Source organism: Bos indicus x Bos taurus, chromosome 15 (assembly GCF_003369695.1).
Source record: "Bos indicus x Bos taurus breed Angus x Brahman F1 hybrid chromosome 15, Bos_hybrid_MaternalHap_v2.0, whole genome shotgun sequence".
NCBI lineage: Eukaryota > Metazoa > Chordata > Mammalia > Artiodactyla > Bovidae > Bos > Bos indicus x Bos taurus.
The window spans coordinates 49,417,575-49,436,811 of NC_040090.1; positions in this window are offsets into that span (position 1 = coordinate 49,417,575).

A 19,237-nucleotide genomic window follows, 5' to 3' on the forward strand; every position below is an offset into this window, starting at 1 on the left:
TGGGGTGTCCCATGCCAGCTTCTGGGGTGTCCCAGTGCTCTGGTCAGGGAAGAGGGAGGCAGGCCAGCCTCCAGCGTTTATTTATTATTCACCCATATCTCATTTACAACACAGGAGGAAGCTAAGGCTCAGAAAGGTTAAGCAACTGCACAGCTCAAGAGTGAGGAAGGCAGGACTTGAGCCCATGCTTGCTTAACTCCAGAGCCCATACTCATGCTTTCCTTCTTAACTCTAGAGGAACAGGAGCATGAAGAGGATCATGGGGTGCCTGGTAGCTAGTATTCCAGCCCCTTCTCCTCTAGGAGGCCAGAGGGGACAATGGAAAGAGGGCTCTAGTCTCTCTTTGGTTAGTTACCAGTTATAGGAATGCTGGAAAATTTCAAGCCTCCGTCCCTCATGGTGAAGAGGGCTGACAGGTTCTGCATCCTAAGCTTGGCATGAGGGTCAAGTGAGCTCATGGATGGGAACGGGCTGGACAACTGCAAAGGCCGTGACTCTGTGTGAGGCTGCCTGGCTGAGCCAGGAGATCTCAGCCCAGCTGCACCCAGGACAGGAGAATAAAAGGGGCCAGGAGTCCCAACCAGCCACGGCCCACCCTTCATCCAGGAGCTCTAGGGCTCATCTCTAGCCTTTGCCTCTTCTGGGCCCCAGCCTGCGATGCACCCGGCCTCCACTCTACCTGAACTTGGTCACCATTTACAGACTATTGGAGATGAAGACAGAACAGGAGGCCTTGGAAGAGCCTGGACTATGGGGCCAGGCTCTGTCTCTGAGCAGCTGTGTGATTCCTTCTCTCCAAATTCTCAGTTTCCTTGTCACTAAAATGGGAGAATCTGGCAAAGTGATGGTGAGAATGTTTCTGCATAAAGCCCCTGGCCTATGGGAGATGTTGAATAGAGCTACTATTACCACTGTGGACAGAACCGTAAAGATCAGCTTCAAATACCACATTTTCAGGAGCAGCAAATAGATCCTAGAGAGACAGTGACTTATACAAGCTCTCACTGCAAAGTGAACAAAGGTGGAAGAAGAATCAAATGAGTCCAAACCCAGAGCTCCTTTCTCTTCCTCCTCCAGGGAGTCTTCCCTGAGCTCCAACCCAAGCCGGGCCTCCCCGCTTCTACCTCACGGTCTCTGCTGCTGTCTGAGACACCTGCTGGGGCTTTGTCTTCTTCTGAGACAGGGCCTGAGCCTCTTGCTCCTGCTCTATCCTCCCCAACAGTAATTATCACAAGGCTGGCTCCTCTGCAAGGTGTTCAGACCCAACCCGGGGATGTTCCTGGCATTTGGTCTAACTGGGTGACATCCACTCCCAGGATGGAGGGGAGTGAGGAGCAAGAGAGGGAAGGGTTAAAGGCTTGGCAGCTGGGGAGGGCAGCCTGCAGACGCCCAGCCCAGCACTGGGAGGCCTGCACCATTCCATTCCTTTGCAGATCAGTTACACCCAGCTGTCTCCCTCCCCACCGCCAGTGCCCCTCGGATTAGGCGGGAAAGGATCCCCGGCCTGCAGCCTGCACACGGCCCATGGGGAACAGCGCCTGCAGCCCACGCCTCTGCGACAGCTGCTGAGTGTCAGACAAGAACATAGATCAGCGGGATCCTGGCAGAGGTGCCCCTAGCCCAGGCCCTGCCCCCAACATGTGCAGGAGGGGCTGCCTGAGGAGAAAGGGGGTCTGCAAGGGATTTGGGAGGTACAGGGAAGGGACTGCTCCCAAAAATATCTCCTCTGCCCATATGTCACTGTGCCTCAGATTCCACCATTAGACATTGTAGAAACTTTGGGTCTTCAAAGATTCCAATTAAAGCTACACTCCATGGAGTAGCTGGCATGCTTATGCACTGCTTGATGGAACTGTCTTGATAAAATTCAGGAACTATTTATTGAACTATGGAGTCCTTCAAAAAATATCTATTCCTTTGTCTCAATAGTTCCACCATGGACTTTTGCTTAAAGAAAAATGTAACTTAAGCAGTTTATAATATGGAAAAATATTCTGGGGTATAGTTTCAAGATTAAAAAAATTAATGGCCTGACTATGCTCAGATTACTCAAAAAAGCCATAGGAAATGACAAAGAAAAATTTTAAACTAGAAAATTATGTACCTGTAATGAAAAATATGAAATAATTCCATCAATAGGCCAGATACATGACATTTCTGACAGCTGTGAAGCACAGTGTACAGGTTGGACAGACTGCCTGTTTTCCAGTTATGGTTGCTTCACTTACTAGTTTTGTGACCTTGGCAAGTTACTGAACTTCTCTGAACTTCAGTTTCTTCAACTGTAAAATTGGAATAATAATTATAATAGTTATGAGAATTATGCAAAAATTTTAAAAGTTCCTATGTGGGAAACATCCTTGTGATCCTTTCATAAGAGGAACCAGCATCACCCAATGAATGAATGGTTATGGTATGTTTCTCCCCACTTTCCACCTACATAGTTGCTGGGGAACCCCACAGCGTGCCAATTCTAATTAATCTTGACTTTTATTATAAATATTATCAGTCAGTTAAAACTCACTGGCTATTTGGACAAAAATAGGGTCCAAATTGAGATAGCAGGGGAAATTTCCCTCAGTGAAATACCACTAATTCAAGAAACAAGAAGGACATGAATAGTATTCTTATTAACATTCCCAGGATATTTATGTATCCATAGAATAGGAGGCTTATATGTAAAAACACAGTCAAAAAACATGTATGTTTTAGCAATTGAAAACATTCATGACCTCACAACAGAATACTCTGCAATTGCTGACTTGCCTGGCAATTATAAGCAACTAGAAAAATCGGACAAAATACATGAAATTTGTGTCTTCAGACATCAGACAACAAGCAGTGCAGGGCTGGGATCCCCAAAGCAAGGGGATCTTACTAGTGATCAAGTGAATCTTACTAGAAAGTTCCATCTTTCTTCCTGGAGGTATTTTCTGGAACAAGGTACAGAGACGGGGAAGCCCCGTTAGAGTATGGCAGTCCCACGGAGCTGAGGAGACAGAGATCAAATTCAGAAAGTCTGAGGCAGCTGGAATTTGTGTGGCAGACTACCAGAACCGAGGTTGCTCTGTAGAGAAAGAGCTCCAGAAACCTGCGTAGATTAAGTCTGCTGCTGAATGCTAAGTGTACGCATGGAGGGTGCACATTCGTAAGGCTGAGCGGAGAACTATAAATTAATTGTCAACTGAGCAGTTCCTGGAGCTTATACAGGGCTGGGAGAAATTCAAATGCTGACCAGAGTGAAGAGACCTCATTGAACATCAGTGTGCTTAACTGACTCTCCAGAAAGGGTCATCCCTTAGAAATAGGACTGGATAAATAGAAATAGGAATGAGTAAACACTAACCCTAGAGTAAATCCTACCCTAAGCCTAACCTAACCAAGCACAGAAACACACCTCAAAGTGACCATGTTGTTACACAAGTAACTTAACTATAAGAACCAACAAAGTCTAAATATTCTTTAGAAAAAAAAATCCAGACATGTGACAACATGATAATGTCTAGAATTCAATTAAAAATTACTAGGCATGCAAAGAGGCTGGAAAATGTGACTCATAACAATGGCGGTGATCAGTTCAATGGAAACAGACCTGAATCAACAAAGGTGATGATAAAAGCTGACAAGCGTCTTAAAATAGCTATTACAAAGACGCTCGAAAAGCAGAGAAAAATATGAAACTACTAAGAAAAAAAAGAAAGATATAATAAAGAAAATGGAACTTTCAGAGGTGAAAACACAAAATGTTAAATGAGATTAAGCATAGAGTAGAGGTTTCAGAAGAAAAGATCAGTGAACTCGAAGACATAATAAGAGAAAATATCTAAAACAAGTCATAGGCTGAAAAAATGAATAGTGCCTCAGTGGCCTGATGAAGAGGCTTTAAAATCCGTGTAATTTAAGGCCCTGAAGGAGAGAAGAAGGGAAAGAAAAGAAATAATGGCTGAATCCAGAATATATATAGAACTTCTGTAACTCAACAACAACAACAAAAAAACAAACCACAATTTTTTTTAAAGGCAAAGAACTTGAACAGGCATTTCTCCAAAGAAATGTATATATCCAAATGGCCAATAAGCACAAGAAAAGATGCTCACCATCAATACTCATTAGGGAAATGAAACTCAAAACACAATGAGATACCATACTCATCAGTATAGCTGTTATTCAAAAAAGAAGTGACAAGTATTGGTGAGGATGCAGAGAAACCTGAACATTTATTTGCACATGGTTGGTGAGCATATAAAATGCTCCAGCATATAAAATGAAAATCCCTCCAGGAAGAAAGATGGAGCTTTCTAGTAAGATTCACTTCGTTTGTTGCCCTTGCCTTGGGGATTCCATAGTGGTACAGCCACTATGGAAAGCAAGGCTTTCCCTTAAAATTAAAAATAAAATTAGCATATGATCCAGAAATCTACTTCTGGGCATATACTTTAAAGATTTCATAGTAAGGACACAACAGATATTTGTACACTTATGTTTATAGCAGCTTTATTCACAATAATCAAAACACAGAAGCAGCCCAACACTCAATGCTTATGCATACAATGGAATATTATTCAACTTCAAAAAGGAAGAAAAGTCTAACACTTGCTAAGGATGAACCTTGAAGGCATCATGCTAAATGAACTAAGCCAGTTACAAAAGGAAAAATACTGTATGATAAAAATACTTACCCGGTACTTAGAATAGCTTAGCTTTGTGGTTAGCCAAAGAATTGGAATTAAGTTATGCTTAAACACTTCAAAATCCACAAGGTCCATACTCTGCCTATTGGCCTATTTGTAGGTTGACAAGTGCACTCAAACTTGCAGTCATGGAATTGACATAGTGACGGAGTTTATTTTCTTGGGCTCCAAAATTACTGTGGATGGTGACTGCGGCCATGAAATTAAAAGACACTTGCTCCTTGGAAGAAAAACTATGACAAACCTAGACAGAGTTTTAAAAAGCAAAGACATCACTTTGCTGACAAAGGCCAATAAAGACATAGCTATGGTTTTTCTACTAGTCAAGTACAGATGTGAGAGTTGGGCCATAAAGAAGGATGAGCACTGAAAATCGATGCTTTTGAACTGTGGTGCTAAAGAAGACACTTGAGAGTCCCTTGGACTGCAAGGAGAACAAACCAGTCAATCCCAAAGGAAATCAACCCTGAATATTCATTGGAAGGACTGATGCTGAAGCTGAAGCTCCAATACTTTGGCCACCTGAATCGAAGAGCTGACTCATTGGAAAAGACCTCGATGCTGGGAAAGATTGAAGGCAAAAGGAGAAGGGGGCAGCAGAAGATGAGATGGTTAGATATCGTCACCGACTCAATGGACATGAATTTGAGCAACTTCTGGGAGATAGTGGAGGACAGACGAGCCTGGTGTGCTTCAGTCTATGGGGTCACAAAGAGTCAGACTCAACTTAGCAACTGAACAACAAAAACAAAAATAACAAATTGACATAAGAATAACATATAGATCAATGGAATAGAATTGAAAGCCAAGGAATAAACCCAAACATTTATGGTCAATTAATTTTTGACACACATGCCATAACAATTCAATGGAGAAGAGTCTTTTCAGCAAATAGTGCTGGAACAGCTGGATGGCCATGTGAGAAAAGTGAAGTTGAATCCATTCCTTACACTATATACAAAGATTGACTCCAAATGGATTATAAACCTAAATGTAAGAGGTAAAACAATAAAACTCTTAGGGAAAAAAACGAATAAATTTCCATGGCATTGGGTTAAGCAAAGTCGTCTTAGATGTGACATAAAAAGCTCAAGAGACAAAAGAAAAATAGATACCTTGAACTTCACCAAAATGAAAAATTTTGTTCTTCAAAAGACATCATAAAAGTAAAACAAAAAATAAAGAAACAAAAAACCCGCTCCCCAGATGGGAGAAAATATTTGCAAACTTTATGTCTGATAAGGGACTTGTATCCATAATGAACTATCCATAACAAAGAATTTCTACACATCAATAGCAAATAACAACAGCAACAAAACCCAGATAAATCAGTTTTTAAAATGGGCAAAAAATCTGAATAGGCTTTCTCCAAAGAATATGTATAAATGTTCAATAAGCACACAAAAACATGATCATTAGTCACTGAGGAAATGCAAATAAAATGGACAATGAGGTACTACCTTGCATCCACTAAAATGGCTATAGTCAAAAAGTCAGATAATAATAGGTATTGGAGAGAATATGAACAAATTGAAATCCTTATACATTGCTATCAGGAGTATAAAATGATGCAGTTACTTTGCAAATGGCCTAGTAGTTACTCAAAATGTTAATCAAATGTTTTTCATTGTTGTCGTTGTTGTCCAGTCATTAAGTCATATCTGACTATTTGTGACCTCATGGACTGAAGCACGCCAGGCTTCCCTGTCCTTCACCATCTCCTGGAGTTTACTCAGATTCATGTCCATTGAGTCAGTGATGCTGTCCACCATCTCATCCTCTGCTGCCCTCTTCTCCTTTTGCCTTCAATCTTTCCCAGCATCAGGGCCTTTTCCAATGGGTCAGTTTTCAGTGGTTTTCATATGACCCTGCAATTCCACTCCTAGGTATAAACCCAAATGAATTGAAGTTATATGTCACACAGAAAAAATTCTGAGAAAGATTAATTACCAAAACTCACTCAAAAAGGAACAAAAAATATGTAGGACCTATATCAAGTAAAGAAGCTGACTTGATAAGCAAAATTTATCCCACAAAGAAAACCCTAGGCCCAGATGCCTTCACTGTTGAATTCTATCAAACATTTTAAGAAATAAACAAGACAAATTCCTACACAAACTCTTTCAGAAAAAAGAGGAGGGAAAACTTCCCAAATTATTTCATAAGGCTGGTATTACCTTGATACCAAAGCCAGCAGAGACATGATAAAAATGGAAACATTGTAATGTCTCACATGAACACGGGTGTGTGCGTGTATTCATGCATGCTCAGTCGTGTCTGACATTTTGCAGCCCTGTGGCCTACAACCCGCCGAGCTCCTCTGTCCATGGGATTTCCCAGGCAAGAATATTGGAGTGGGTTGCCATTTTCTCCTTCAGAGGATCCTCTCAATCCAGGAATCAAACCCACATCTCCTGTGTCTCCTGCATTGGCAGACAGATTCTTTAACACTAAGCCACCTGGGAAGCCCAAACGTGGGTACAGAACTCCTTAAAAAGAATATTGGCAGACAAAATCCAGCAACTTGTAAAAGGGATTGTGTACTATGATGCTTACTCCTTGGAAGGAAAGTTATGACCAACCAAGATAGCATATTCAAAAGCAGAGACATTATTTTGCCAACAAAGGTTCGTCTAGTCAAGGCTATGTTTTTTCCTGTGGGCATGTATGGATGTGAGAGTTGGACTGTGAAGAAGGCTGAGCACCAAAGAATAGATGCTTTTGAACTGTGGTGTTAGAGAAGACTCTTGAGAGTCCCTTGGACTGCAAGGAGATCCAACCAGTCCCTTCTGAAGGAGATCAGCCCTGGGATTTCTTTGGAAGGAATGATGCTAAAGCTGAAACTCCAGTACTTTGGCCACCTCATGAGAAGAGTTGACTCATTGGAAAAGACTCTGATGCTGGGAGGGATTGGGGGCAGGAGGAGAAGGGGATGACAGAGGATGAGATGGCTGGGTGGCATCACTGACTCAATGGACGTGAGTCTCAGTGAACTCCCGGAGTTGGTGATGGACAGGGAGGCCTGGTGTGCTGCGATTCATGGGGTCTCAAAGAGTCGGACACGACTGAGTGACTGATTTGATCTGATCTGATCTGATACTATGGCCAAGTGGAGTATTTCAGGGATGCAAGTTGGTTTAACCTCCCAAAATCAAGTAATAATATTAATAAAGTGAAGAACTAGTTCCAACATTATCTCAATAGGCACAGAAAAAGAATTTGACAAAATCCAACACCCATCCATTACAAGAAAATACTCTCAGAAAAGTAGGAACAGAAGGAAGCTTCTTAAACCAGATAAAGGCATCTCAAAATGTTTCAACTAATGTCACACTTAATGACCAGAGGCAGAATATTTTCCACTAAGAGATTCTACCAGTGCAATAAAGTAAAACAAGAAATTAAAAGCATACAAAGTGGAAAGGCAAAAATAATATTGTCTTTATTCATAAATTATATAATCATCTATGTATAGAATCTTAAGGAACTACAAAAAAAAAGCTACTAGAACTATTAACACAATTAAAACTCAATATGCAAAACTCAATTATATTTCTATATAATAGCAACAATCTGAAAATGAAATTATGAAAACAATGCTAATCACAATAATATAAAAAAGAATAAAAGAGTTTAGAGTACATTTAAGAAACCTGCAACACTGATGTATAGAACAGTCTATTGGACTCTGTGGGAGAGGGAGAGGGTGGGATGATTTGGGAGAATGGCATTGAAACATGTATAATATCATATATGAAATGAGTCGCCAGTCCAGGTTCGATGCACGATACTGGATGCTTGGGGCTGGTGCACTGGGACGACCAGTGGGGACGACCATACCAGAGGGATGGTATGGGGAGGGAGGAGGGAGGAGGAATCAGGATGGGGAACACATATATACCTGTGGCAGATTCATTTTGATATATGGCAAAACCAATACAATATTGTAAAGTTAAAAAAAAAAAAAAGAAAGAAACCTGCAAGACCTATATACTGAAAAGTAAAAAACATTGCTGAGAGAATTTAAAGATGTGAATGAATGGAGAGCTATATCTTCTTCATGTATTGGAAGACTCAATATTGTTAAAGTGGCAATTTTACCCCAATTGAAATTCTCATCAATTCTTGTCTCTAGTCTATTTATCTGTAGCTCCATTTTGTTTTCAAGATTTTGGATCATCTTTACTATTATTGATCAACCTCCCAAAGTAATGGAAATAAAAACAAAAATAAACAAATGGGACCTAATTAAACTTAAAAGCTTTTGCACAACGAAGAAAACTATAAGCAAGGTGAAAAGGCAGGCTTCAGAACGGGAGAAAATAATAGCAAACGAAGCAACAGACAAAGAATTAATCTCCAAAATATACAAGTAACTCTTGCAGCTCAATACCAGAAAAATAAATGATCCAATCAAAAAATGGGCCAAAGAGCTAAACAGACATTTCTCCAGAAAAGACACACAGATGGCTAACAAACACATGAAAAGATGCTCAACATCACTCGATATCAGAGAAATGCAAATCAAAACCACAATGAGGTACCGTCTCATGCAGGTCAGAATGGCTGCCATCAAAAAATCTACAAACAATAAATGCTGGAGAGGGTATGGAGAAAAGGGAACCCTCTTACACTGTTGGTGGGAATACAAACTAGTACAGCCACTATGGAGAACAGTGTAGAGATTCCTTAAAAAACTGGAAATAGAACTGCCATATGACCCAGGAATCCCACTGCTGGGCATACACACCGAGGAAACCAGAACTAAAGAGATACATGTATCCCAATGTTCATTGCAGCACTGTTTACATAGCTAGGACATAGAAGCAACCTAGATGTCCATCGGCAGATGAATAGATAAGGAAGTTAGGTACATATACACAAGGGAATATTACTCAGCTATAAAAAAAAGAATGCATTTGAGTCAGTTCTAATGAAATGGATGAAACTGGAGCCTATTATACAGAGTGAAGTAAGCCAGAATGAGAAACACCAATAGAATATATTAACACATATATATGGAATTGAGAAAGACAGTAACGATGACTCTATATGCAAGATAGCAAAAGAGACACAAATGTAAAGAACAGACTTTTGGACAATGTGGGAGAAGGCAAGGGTGGGACGATATGAGAGAATAGCACTGAAACATGTATACTACCGCATGTAAAATAGATGACCAGTGCAAATTTGATGCATGAAGCAGGCACCCAAAGCTGGTGCTTTGGGACAACTCAGAGCAATGGGTTGGATGGGGAGATGGGAGGGGGGTCCAAGATGGTGGGGCACATGTACACCCATGGCTGATTCATGTTGATGTATGGCAAAAACCACCACAATATTGTAAAGTAATTAGCATCCAATTAAAATAATTAATTTTTAAAAAGAGAAATTCTCAAAAAAATCCCAGGAAGCTTGTTTTGTAGAATGTGACAAGCTGATCCTAAAACATATATGGGAATGTAAAGACCCAGATCAGCCAAGACAACTTGGTAAAGATAAAAGCTGGAAAACTTACACTATCTTTATTCAAAACTTATAAAGTGACAGTAATCCAGATAATATGGTATGGTTCTAAGGGTATATATATATATGTGTGTGTGTGTGAACTACAACAGAAAGTTCAGAAATACACCCACATAACAATAAGAAGTCTAAAAAAGCAATTCTACCACGAACAAAATCTCATTTGACATTTAAATATATATGATGGCAAATAAACACATGTAGAATCTCAACATCGTTTGTTATTAGTGAAATCCAAATTAAAACCATAATGAGAATATACTACATACCCTCTAGAATGTCCACATACTGAAAGACTGACCCATCAAGTTTTGGCAAGAATGTGGATAAATGGAATCCTCATTTCACTTTGCTAGTGAAAGTGTAAAATCATATAGCCTCTTTAGTAATCTGTGTGTGAGTTGCCTTAGTTAAGCACAGGGCTTCCCTGGTGGCTCAATGGTAAAGAATCCGCCTGCCGATACAGGAGACACAGGTTCAATTCCTGGTCTCAGAAGATCCCACATGCCAGGGAGGAACTAAGCCTATGTGCCACAACTACTAAGCCTGTGCTCTAGAGCCCAGGAACCTCAACTACTGAGCCCACGTGCCCACGAGCTCTAGAACCCATGCTCCACAACAAAAGAAGCCACTTCAATTAGAAGCCCGTGCACCACCACGAGAGAGTAGCCCCCGCTTGCTGTAACTACAGAAAAACCAATGGCAGCAATGAAAATCCAGCACAGCCATAAACAAATATTTTTTAAAAGGTTAAGCACAGACATTCCTTGATTAGTTTGCTCGATCAAAAATATTTGTGTTCTGCCTTCATTCATGCTGCCCAACCCATAGTTCCTGCACTTTTCAATAGTTCAGCTTCATGGGCTGTGATATTCCCATAACCTTGACATACAGTATACCTCACTAGCCAGCACGCATGTGTGTCCACCCACATACACATGCAACAGAAGCTTCCTCACACAACACTGCACTGCTTGTAGGCAACACCTTCTGGTATGTCAAAATCCACTGGGTTTTGAAAAATTCTTATTGCATTCACTCAACTGACTTCTAACTAGCAGTAAACTGTAGTTTGAAAAATACCTCCAAAGTCAGGATGAAGGCACATCAGCTTACCTACATTGACTTTCTAAAGTTCAAGTTATCCTGTATGGACTGACCTGGATCTTCAAGTTGCTTTACATACTCAGAGGATAATGTTGTAGACAAACATACATAGGTTGAAAAAGGAAGCTCTAACCGCTTAGAGTGGATCGATAGATTCCCATCACTGTCGGAGGCCTGTGGTTCAGGACCAGAACATGGAGCCATCCATGGAAGTTTTAGCCGCTCCTGAGTTTTGATTTCAAAGTCAACCATGTGTCTGATTCCAAAATAATTCACTCCAGGGAGATCAAATTCACTGAAAGTTACCTTCCTGCAGGACTTGGTTGTAGACATAGTTTAGGGTAGAGTACCTGTAGCTCAGTCAGTAAAAAGTCTTTCTGTAATACAGGAGACCCAGGTTCAATTTCTGGGTCAGGAAGATCCTTTGGAGAAGGAAATGGCAACCAGCTCCAGTATTCTTGCCTGGAGAATCCCATAGACAGAGGAGCCTGGCAGTCGACAGTCCATAGGGTTGCAAGAGTCAGACAGAACTTAGTGACTAAACCACCACCACCACAAGGAAAAGGAAAGGTGTGTACCTGACTACAACCATAAACAACAGGAAACAATAGCAACAATTCTGTGAGTGGAAGAAGGGATGGCTGAGTACAAACCTCCATACGAGATAATGCGTCAGATGAAGCAAGAGAAGGGGCCGAGCATAAAGGTTCAGTTCAGTTCAGTTCACTCAGTCATGTCTGACTCTTTGCAACCCCATGAACCATAGCACGCCAGGCCTCCCTGTCCATCACCAACTCCTGGAGTCCACCCAAACCCATGTCCATTGAGTCAGTGATGGCATCCAACCATCTCATCCTCTGTTGTCCCCCTCTCCTCTCGCCCTCAATCTTTCCCAGCATCAGGGTCTTTTCAAATGAGTCAGCTCTTTGCATCAGATGGCCAAAGTATTGGAGTTTCAGCTTCAACATCAGTCCTACCAATGAACACCCAGGACTGATCTTTATGATGGACTAGTTGGATCTTGCAGTCCAAGGGACTCTCAAGAGTCTACTCCAACACCACAGTTTAAAAGCATCAATTCTTTGGTGCTCAGCTTTCTTCACAGTCCAACTCTCACATCCATACAGGACCACTGGAAAAACCATAGCCTTGACTAGATGGACCTTTGTTGACAAAGTAATGTCTCTGCTTTTTAATATGCTGTCTACATCGGTCATAACTTTCCTTCCAAGGAGTAAGCGTCTTTTAATTTCATAGCTGCAGTCACCATCTGCAGTAATTTTGGAGCCCAGAAAAATGAAGACAGCCACTGTTTCCACTGTTTCCCCATCTATTTCCCATGAAGTGATGGGACTGGATGCCATGATCTTCGTTCTCTGAATGTTGAGCTTTAAGCCAAATTTTTCACTATCCTCTTTCACCAAGACGCTTTTTAGTTCCTCTTCACTTTCTGCCATAAGGGTTGTGTCATCTGCATATCTGAGGTTATTGATATTTCTCCTGGCAATCTTGATTCCAGCTTGTGCTTCCTCCAGCCCAGCGTTTCTCATGATGTACTCTGCATATAAGTTAAATAAGCAGGGTGACAATATACAGCCTTGACGTACTCCTTTTCCTATTTGGAACCAGTCTGTTGTTCCATGTCCAGCTCTCTAACTGTTGCTTCCTGACCTGCATACAGGTTTCTCAAGAGGCAGGTCAGGTAGTCTGGTATTCCCATCTCTTTCAGAATTTTCCACAGTATATTGTCATCCACACAGTCAAAGGCTTTGGCATAGTCAATAAAGCAGAAATAGATGTTTTTCTGAAACTCTGTTGCCTTTTCAATGATCCAGCGGATATTGGCAATTTGATCTCTGGTTCCTCTGCCTTTTCTAAAACCAGCATAAAGGTTAAGTAACCCAAACTAGGAGTGCAGAGAGCAGGCTGGATATGAGGGTAAACAGAGTCAGGGCATGTTATGACTTTTAAGGGAGGATATGGTTCAACATATTAACTATTCTCTCTTCCATCCATTGTACTATCTTCCATTCTAAGCCTGCTCTGGGAATTCAGTTGAACACACAAACAACGTGATAACAGATGGTGAGCAATTACTGATTGCAGTGATGGTTACAGAGCTGTATAAACTGCATTATACTTAATAATGAAAGACTAAAGGCTTTCTCCCTACATCTGAGAATGAAGGAAGGATATCTGTTCTTATCACTTCTATTTAAAATTGCACTGGAAATTCTATCCAGTGAAGTTAGGCAAGAAAAAGAAATAAGAGGTAGCAGCAGATTCACAGATACAGAGAACAAACTAGCAGTTACCAGTGGGGAGAGAGACAGAAGGGAGAGGCCATATAGGGTTGGGGATAAAAGGGAAAAAAGTTATTATGGGCTTATAGGAAATCATGTGTGCAAAACTTTTGAAAATTGTAAAGCATTATAGGATTTAAAGAATCTTTCTTTCAGTAAAAAAAAATTTTAAGGTTAAAAAATAAAGTAATTTAAAACACTTTTAAAGAAATATAAGGTATAAAGAGTGGAGAGGAAAAAATAAAAGTGTCTCTGTTTACAGATGACATAATTGTCTCTGCAGAAAATCCCAAAGGGTCAACCAAGAAGCAACAGAACTAAGTGAGTTTAGCAAAGTGGTAGGATATAAGGTCAACATATCGTCAATAAGGAATTTGAAATTGCACTTTAAAATAAGTCCTGTGTTCACCAGGGCTACCATAGACTGAGTGGCATAAATAATAAATTGATTTTCTCATAGTTATGAAAGTTGGGAAGCCTAAGATCAAGATGCACAGGTCTTTGATTCTCCATTCTCCTACATTGCTACTGGTCTTTGTCATGAGCAGCCACTGAAGGTTCGGGAAGAAGAGACTGTATGTGAACGTGAACCACCCTTTTGTCTGTTGCTCCCACAATCTCTATCCTTCTATAATCATCCACATGTAGGCTTTAGCAATTTAAAACTTTTATCTCCTGAAATAAGCCAATGAAGGACAAATACTATATAATCTTACTTAGGCATACAGATATAGAGAACTGATTGGTGGTTTCCAGGAGTAGGGGACTGGGGATGGGGGAAATGAGTGACAGAGGTCAAAAGGTGCAAGCTTTTCAGTTATAAAATAAAGTCATGGGAACTATAGTTAATAATACTGTGCTGTATATTTGGAAGTGGCTAAGAGAGCAAATCTTAAAAGTTCTTCTCACGATAAAAAAAATAGCTTGCAACTATGTATCGTGACAGATACTAACAAGACACTGTGGTGATCATTTCACAATATACGCAAGTATTGAATAATTAGGTTGTACACCTGAAACAAAAATAATGTTACATGTCAATTATACCTCAATAAAAAATGAATTCATTTGATGAATCAAAAATAAAAATTCTCTCTTTTCTTTTTACCTTTTTCTATGGCACCCTGGTGGCTCAGATGGTAAAGAATCTGCCTGCAATTCAGGAGGCCCAGCTTTGTTCCCTGGGTCGGGTAGATCCCCTGGAGAAGGGAATGGTTACCCATTCCAGTATTCTTGCCTGGAGAATTCCATGGACAGATGAGGCTGGCAGGCTACAGTCCATGCGGTCATGAAGAGTCAACAGACACAGCTGATGCAATTGAGCACACATACCTAGATCTCTTCTCCTACTCTACCAGAAGTAAGCAAATGCTCACTACCTGTCTCTGCTTGAAGGGCCCTGTCTTCCCTGAAATTTCAACCTGCTTGGTTACCCTGAATCCTCCACTCTGGATAGGTTATTAGTTATTTCCTGCTACATAACAAATCATCCCCCAAATGTAGCAGCTTAAAGCAATATAGGAGAAATATCATCTCACCATTTCCATGTCTCAGAAATATGAGAGTGGCTTGATGGCGTGGTTCTGGTTCAGAGTCTCTTATAAGGTTGCTGTCTAGCTGTCAGCAGGGCTGTAGACAGCTCAAGACTTGAATAGGGCTGAGGAGCTCTCCCAGCTCATGCCTGCAGTTGTCAGCAGGCCTCAGTGCATTGCTGGCTGTTGTTGAATTTCAGTTCCTCGCTATGTGGGCCTTTCTGTGGCTCTGCTAATAGCATGGCAGCTTGCTCCTGCAGAGCAAGTGATGAGAGAGCGAAAGAGAGAGGGAAGAAGGAGAGATAGCGAGGGAGAGGGAGAACTCAAGACAGAACACCACCTTCTTTCGTAACTTAATCTTGGACATGACAAAACATCACTTCTGTAATAGTTTACGGCTTACGCAGGCTGACCCTGGAAGGGTATAAGTACACAAGGTGTAAATACCAGGAAGTAGGGGTCACCGGGGGCCATCTTGGAAGGTGGTCACTACAGACAGTTTCAAGAAATGTAGTAGTTTTGTAGTTTATCCAAACTTTTCATTTTATTAGTGCAGGAACAATGAGAGACTCTCCAGTTTTCCACACCAGGCATAAGCAGAAGCCTCAAAACTCTGTATTTAAACTCCTATCTTACACTTCTCACCTCTTTGTTTTATTGCTCTGTATTTTGAGAGAATTCCTTGGCACTGTGTTTTAGTTCACGGATCCTGTCTTGATTATGTTCATCAGGCTTTCCATTATTTTTCCCCTACCACTCAGGTTTTTATTTCCAAGAAAACTTGAGTGTTTTTTTAAAATCTATTATAATGTATTATATAGGATTAATTATGCAAGTGTTTGATAACTGCTGTTGGTCCAGGGATGGCGATATGACTCAAAGTTGCTCAAGTAGACTCAAGAAAAATACTTATATTCTATGGTTGAAGAGAGATTATTTTCCTCTTTCCCATTAAATTGAGTAAACAGGTAAAAATTCCTATTTTCTGCTGGCAGTTACTTCATGACTAGGAGACAACTATCTTATGACATGGATTAAAGCAAAGCTGAGAAAGATTTTGAGGCTTGGATGCCATGGTTGAGCTGATACATCAACCAATCCTGAGGCCCACTTTATCTCTGAACTTGCAAATGAGTTACTAGATTCTCTTATTGTTTGATCCAGTTTGAGCTGGGTTTTCCTGTAGCGAGATCCATCCTGTACCCATGTAGTCAGTCTTCCATTACTGAATGAATCCCTACTTCAAGCGAACAGAAAAAGAATCACGCAGACGAGAACCTAGTAAGAATGGGTTTCCATTAATGTAAATTGGTACAACCACTATAGGAAACAGTATGGAGTAAGACAGAGTTGCCATATGATCCAGCAATCCCACTCCTGGGCACATATCCAGAGAGAACTCTAACTTGAAAAAATTACATGCACCCCAATGTTCCCAGCAGCGCTATTCACAATAGTTAAGGCATGGAAGCAACCTAAATGTCCATCAACAGATGAATGGATAAAGAAGACGTGGTATACACATACAATGGGATATTACTTAGCCAAAGAATGAAGTAATGCCATTTGCAGCAACTGGACGGATCTAGAGATCACCACACTAAGTGAAACAAGTCTGAAAGAAAAAGACAAATGTCATATGATACCACTTAATATGTGGAATCCAAAATATGATATAAATTAATTTATTTATAAAACAGAAACAGACTCACAGACATAGAAAACAAACCTATGGTTACCAAAGGGGAAAGATGGGCAGATAATTCGGAATTTGGGATTAGCCGGTACAAACAACTACATATAAAATAAACAATAAGATCCTAGTGTATAGCACATGGAACTATATTCAATATCTGTAATAAACTATAATGGAAAATAATATGAAAAAGATATATATATATATATGTAAAATGGAATCACTTTGCTGTATGCCAGAAATTAACACATTACAAATCAACTATACGTCAATTTAAGAAAAGAATAGACTCCCATTAACATTGCCTTTTATCCTTAGCCTCACTCCCCTCACTTATCCTCCCCTCACTCCCTCTTTTACAAACTGATCCTTAACTTTGCCTCCCACCCACACCTCATCTCCAATGAGTGGAACTCAGAGCTCTCATGAAACACTTTCAGGACAACTCTGGCTCCCACTGACCATGAAGCCAATTCAGCCCTTGACTTAGGAAGGTAAAGCATCTTTGATGCCTGTTGCAGGGCTTCACACTAGTCAGACTCGTAAATGAGAGCCTTGGTGCCCATTCTCATCTGTCCTTGTGTGATCACTCTCCTCTCTTAGGGCCCTCACATTTCTCTACATACAATAATTGAAAAATGAAAACGAAAGTATTAGTTGCTAAGTCATGTCTGATTCTTCACGACCTCATGGACTGTAGCCCTCCAGGCTCTTCTGTCCATGGGATTCTCCAGGCAAGAATACTGGAGTGGGTAGTCATTTCCTTCTCCAGGGGATCTTCCCAACCCAGGGATTGAACCGGGATCTCTTGCATTGCAGGCAGATTCTTTACTGTCTTGAGCCACCAGGGAAGGCTGTACGATAATTGGGCTGGGCCACATGTCTCAAGGTCTCTCTTAGTTCTGAAATTCTAGGATTCCTGCATTCTGAGATACAATAAACTCTATCTATTCTGGTTAGCTCAACACTCCATTCTGCATTTGGCACAGAGCCTTTCAGCACTGGTCTCCTGCACTATACTGTATGATAAACATGGAGGGAGGAAGACAGAAGACCAGGTTCCCAAAGCCTCTGGCTCATGGCCCTGGAAGCCCCTGATTTCAGGCAGCTGATAACAGGGCAGCCTTTGCCAGGACTCAGACTCACTCCCTTACTGGCCAAGAGGATTGTCCCTAGTCTGTTGAGACACCCAGGGGATGAACAAATATGCCAAGAAATGATTTCCTCATCCTACGTGGGATGTGGGATGAGGAAAGGAAAGACTAAGGCGATGGAAGGACACTTGGGAGATGAGAAGGAGCGGATTGGAAATCCCAGGGGGGCAGAGTTGGTCTAAGAGATCTCTGTTCTCTCCCCATCACCTGGGAGCTCAGTTGGCCTTTCCTCCCCCAGCACCTCCCCAGCAGCTACATCAGCATCCCATCCCTCCCCATCCTGAGCCTTGCTCCAATTTCAAAGCTTTCTTCAGCCCCAGCTGGGTGGGGAGACCAAGGAGGGGAGAAGGTATAATTTTTAGTCCTATTTTGGGGAGGGGATGTAAAGAAGGAGCTGGGTGGAAGAAGGCAAAGAAGTAGAGCCTTTTGAAATGAAAACCAGGCCAAGTTCATCAGAGATTAACTAGGAAGCGCTCCGCTCATCTGATGGGGCCCAGATGGCAGGCAGACTTGTTGAGCTAGCTGACAGATCGTGATGGTCCACAGCCTGCCTCCTACTTCTCACCCTCATCTTGGATAAAGAGATGCAGGCTCACCCCCTCAGGAACCTTGGGGTGCCCCGCGGCTGACTCCAGACCAGCTGGGGAGCCAGAACTCTACCTACAGGCTTTTTATGCCAACTTCTCATAAACATGAGCCCATACACGCCCATAGACACCCACGCACAAAGAAAGGGGAAGAGAACAGAGATGTGCCCCAGGCTCCGTCTTCCATGGGAAGCCTGGCCTGGAAAAGAAAGGTCCTGAAGCAGACTCTGGGCTTGTTCACTAGCCAGAAGTTGGTGGAAAGAGGGTTGTAGCCACCATCACAGCTTGAAGCCCTCCCTCCATCTCCCCACAGGCTCAGTCACTGCTCCATCTCTTTCCTTCTCTTTCTAGCCAGGCTGACTCTAGCCAGAGCTGTCTCTACTCCAAGTCCTGCACTTCCTCATCCCTACTCGCTCAACTCCTTGCCATCTGGATTCCACTCTCTTCATCCCAAGAAAGCTCTTCTGTTCCAACCATGTCACTGCTAAATTGCAGGGACATGTCACATCTGAGTTCTCAATGGTCTGGACCTCTCCGCATTATAAGGCAAACTGGCAGCTCCCTCCTTGAGCTTCCCTCTCCTTCCAGGGGAGCTCTTCTGGTCTCCTGACTGTCCCTCATCTGTCTTCTTCATTGGCTTT